General features: G+C 43.2%; 1 long non-coding RNA gene across 3 annotated transcripts; it reads left to right on the top strand.

The window, feature by feature from the left end:
* The first annotated feature begins 1,413 nt into the window (after positions 1-1,413).
* LOC147443231 (uncharacterized) lies at positions 1,414-3,653 on the top strand. 3 transcript variants are annotated; one of them, XR_015190316.1, is made up of 4 exons: positions 1,414-1,909; positions 2,058-2,208; positions 2,639-2,711; positions 2,927-3,653. It is a non-coding gene; the product is annotated as an uncharacterized LOC147443231 (long non-coding RNA). The 3 variants fall into 3 exon arrangements; XR_015190315.1 differs by having other exon boundaries at positions 2,639-3,652; XR_015190317.1 differs by lacking the exon at positions 2,639-2,711 and having other exon boundaries at positions 1,415-1,909; positions 2,927-3,651.
* Positions 3,654-4,370: the final 717 nt, after the last annotated feature.

Below are 4,370 nucleotides of genomic sequence, written 5' to 3'. Positions count from 1 at the left end.
GTTTCATCAACCATGGTGCACACAATAGGCCTCTCTCAAGCGAGGGGCTCCTTGTTTGCTGACTCTTTGTGTACCATAAACTGTGATTCACGATATGCAAGAATGGGTTTTGAAAAACTCTTCAATAGCAATTGCAAGAGATGGAGGTGTTTCCAACTTCTCTTCAACAATGCTGTAGATAACAATGTTCTTGAAGCATTTTTCCCATTCTTTCAGTCCTTGTGCATCCCCATTCTTTGCTTAAGTCGTAACTTGCATGAAAGATGAATCAAACACAACATCACCCTTAGATACATCAATCCATGACTTGGATACATTCCTCATTTCACTTACATCCCATGTGACTTATCCATCTTTTCCTCTTTCAATACATAATCATTCTCATTCATGCCCATGAAAGTGCGCTTATATTCTAGTAGTTCATTCTTGAGTTGCACCAAGTGCTTTGTTTACATTTCAAGCACCATTTTAAGGTGCTTATTCTCAACAATAAGAACTTTTACAGTGCTATTTTCCATTGCAAGTGCTCGTAGCTGAAGCTTCATCTTGCTTGTTAACAATCTCTTGTAATGAGACCAATGTTAAGCCATAATCATGTCTTTCGTTGTTAATGATGATGTGCTTCTATTGGGATTTAGAAATCATTGAGATTTAGGGCCATTTTCCACTCTCCTTGACAACTTTTCTTTATGTTCACAGTAATGTTGCAGTTGATCTTCTCAAGATCTTTTTCTGTATTGGGTGCCCAATACGAGAGGGTAATATTATGGGTGATGAATCCATCCTCATTTGTACTCTGGATATTGGGACACTATGGCTCGAATCCTTTGTTGTAGTCTTTGTCGATGCCGTGAAGCTCGGACACAGTCCAGTTTGTTCATGTTTACTTTTTCCCATGCCCGAGTTCACTTTATCACGGAGTGGAATGGCTTTCGGAACAAGAAATCCCATGCGGACACGTGGTTAAAGCATCGGACTGCCAAGTATGAATTCACGGGATTGAATCTCCGATCGGGGCGAAGTCAGTCAATGTGTCAAATTTTTTTCAACCGCCTATCCTCCTCAAGATTCACACCAAAAAATTGCAATCATCGATCCCACCCCTTTGGAGTCTTTAAGACCTTGTGACAAGTAGGGCCCGTATTAAATGGTAACGAGGTCGTCCTCATCACTGATTGACACCTCCCTAGGGAGGTGGGATCAATGACCCACATTAGGCGTCACGAGGCGGGTGCAATATGGGCCGTTTAATCGCCGTTTGAACTAGGTGTGAATTTGGGACCACACTGAAATTGGTGTGAACTCGACGTGAACTAAGTGTGAGCTTGGTGTGAACTTGGGAGGGTGTGTGTGCACAGCACACCAAATTTGATATGAATTAATTAGCTTAACGATTAGAGTCAATTCGTAGGAGGAGAGGGTAACGGGTTCAGATGCAGGAACCGAAAAAGTGGGAATCTTTTGCACTCCCTAGACAATCCAACGGTCACAACCGGTGATCGTGAGCCATTTGACCTAGTGACCAAGGTCGTCTGATCAGTGGCAGAGTCTCTCATTCAACGGGGTGAGCAGATCATGGGAGCAGATCTGCAGTAGAATGGGCTGGCGCATGTCGAGATACTTGTGGCATGCACAGTGGGAGCGGCGCTTTCTTTTTCACAAGCTCCAATGAATCCCTTTAGCAGATTTCGGTAGGAAACTCCTCAAACTGCGGCATGACATCCTGCAGCATGTGCTACAACTGAGTGCAGAACATATAAGTGAAAGGCTTCAATCGATAGCAAAAGAGGCTCTCCACATCAGTCTCATTCAACAGATCCAATCTGTGTGAGTGGCTATGGCGAGTGGGTAAACCTCAAAACCATGATAAGCTCGGAGAAGCCTGGCCTGTCTGATGGTGGTAAAGAAGGTACTGAAAAGTCCAATTAACGCTTTGTGTATCACAATCTCATATGATAGAGCTTCTATGTATCTCGTGTAAATCATGAATCTTGGGTCATTTCAAATGATTTGCAGTGGTTTCAGCAGATTATGACCATGTGGAATTTGTGTGGCAGGTGATATCAAAGTCTCAAAGTCATTGGTGCATTTCTTTGTACCATTGTTCGTCAGATTGTCCTTGTGGCATATTGGTGGGTTGCATTGGTGACTTGGACCCTATACTACGAGAATGCTTTCTAAACATTGGTACATATGTCGCTCTTCAGGGTATGCACCAAAGTCTAAAAAGCATTCTTGCAGCATAGGGTCAATCTTAAGACGCTCCTTCCTAGTAAGATGCATTTAATTTCATCTGCAGGTCTTTGCTAACGATAGTGATGTAGTGTTCACATGGACATGCACTAGAATGCAACGATGCTCGCAATGTACATATTTCTTAGCATTATGTGATGAGGGATCTTTCCCTTCAGGTGGGGGTAAGGGATTACCCACCATCTCATCATAAGAGGCCACTGATACCAAGTCACTGGCAGTTGGAGGAATTTGCTATTGCTGAAGTGATATTGATTCACACTCACTGGTGCAGCACGCTTTGATTCTCCTCATATTAAGTGAAGCTGAGTTGAGGTGTATGAAACAATGAATGTTTTCGAGAGGTGTATTTCTTTTGAATCTCTCATGGTCATTTTTAATTCAGGTGGCATGACGAAGGGCTGGCTGACCGATTAGGCCTTCCCACATGTGAGGGTGCTTATGTTTCCAAGCTAAACGTAGGAATCTTGTCAACCATGTCCAACTTTCCTGAGTAGCATGTGTAAGGGGAAGGGCTTGTTTATAAGCAGTCCTAATGATTAAAAAGCACGTGTAATGACAAGCTTTGTTCTTAAAGTTGGCTGAGCTGCAAAGTATCCAGATTGAGGGTTCAAGCTGCGAGGGTGTTATCAGCATATGTGGTTCAAATCTGCCTAACCTTGAGAAGCTGCAGGTTTCTGAAGGTGACAAAAGATGGGATTCGGATGACATAAATCAAGAAGGATTGTGAGTGGAGAGCTGCTGGGATGGGTGCTCCTCGCTTCCAGAGAATCTAGGAAAACGAAGTGCACTCGCATACTTATTCTTGACACTTGTGTAGGGGTCTTGAACTGAAAAGTCTGCCACAGAGCTTCAGCGCAATCTACACACACTAGTTTAAAAGTCCTGGTGTTCCCTGAGCCACCTGTCCCGAATCTTTGGCTGCTTTGAAGAAGCTTAAGATGGCAGGGAGGTCATGTTTGCAAGTCATTCTGAGTGCTTGGTAGCCTTGGGGAGTCTCAAATTAGCAGAATGCCCAAAGCTGGTGGAGGTACCTCAAAGTTTGAGGCAGCTTAACAATCCGAAAGAGCTAGATTTGATGCAGTGAATGGAATGGCAAGCTAGGGGGTTTGTTTGGCAGCTTGGAGCGCGTTGATTGCAATGAGGGGCCCTCCTCCCTCATCCACGTCTCGAATCGAGGCATTGTAGATCCACTTATGCATGGTTCAAAGTTTGAGAGCCTCATAGACTGGATTTTTTTTTCCAGCACACGTTGAACTGGCCCATGTAGTCTATCGCTCTTCCCTTCTTGAAGATGAAGTGAAGCAAATTATCATACAATGTTATATTCCCCTTGAAGGATAAGAATCTATAATGATTGACATCTTATTAGCAGTTCATTCTAAATTTCTATATCTATATTGCACGGCATCGAATAAAAGGCTGAACGAAAGGCCGACACACCCACCTCTCATTGTGCCTTCACATCCAGGTAGACCTAACGAAATTCTTGTCGTTCAAGTTGGCCCAATAGTTTGCCTGATAAGGGCAATTTAGATATGTAATTTTTACTCTCGTCATACCACAGCATGTTTGTTGAATTGCTACAAGTATGTCCCATAATCATAGTGTTGCATGAAATAGTGTTATGGATAGGAAGCATGAGGAAGCTCAGATGTTGGTCGACGTGGAAGAAGCTGGTCGTGGGCACTAACCCTTATCTGATCATGAATTCTCTCACTCCAACAGATGACATTCCAGAGAGGATGCCCATCATCTAGTTCTTTTTTGAGGTCCTTAAGACTTAGAACAATGCTAAGATCATCTTGAAGATGAAGGCCAACTTGCAGCAACACAGCTTGATAAAGACCAGCTTGGAGATGGTGAAGCATCGGTGGGGAACAACTAGAGCTTCTACATGAAGGTTCTCAAGTCTTCATCGAGAAAGCATAATTTTTCATTTAGAGAAAGGTTTTCCCTTTGAATCTAGAGAAAATAGCTTAGTCTTCCTTGTCATACACATGCTGGGCATGTCTTGCAATCAACACGCTCGAAGAAATGGCATTCTAGAGTCGATACGATCGTGAGGGCACTAGCTTAAACAACTGATCAGAGCATTGCAAATCTCGACATCTTTC

Source organism: Adiantum capillus-veneris, chromosome 14 (genome assembly GCF_014529385.1).
Source record: "Adiantum capillus-veneris isolate H3 chromosome 14, ASM1452938v2, whole genome shotgun sequence".
Lineage (NCBI taxonomy): Eukaryota > Viridiplantae > Streptophyta > Polypodiopsida > Polypodiales > Pteridaceae > Adiantum > Adiantum capillus-veneris.
The sequence above is the reverse complement of the archived record's forward strand: the minus strand, read 5'-3'. Positions and strand labels throughout refer to the sequence as shown.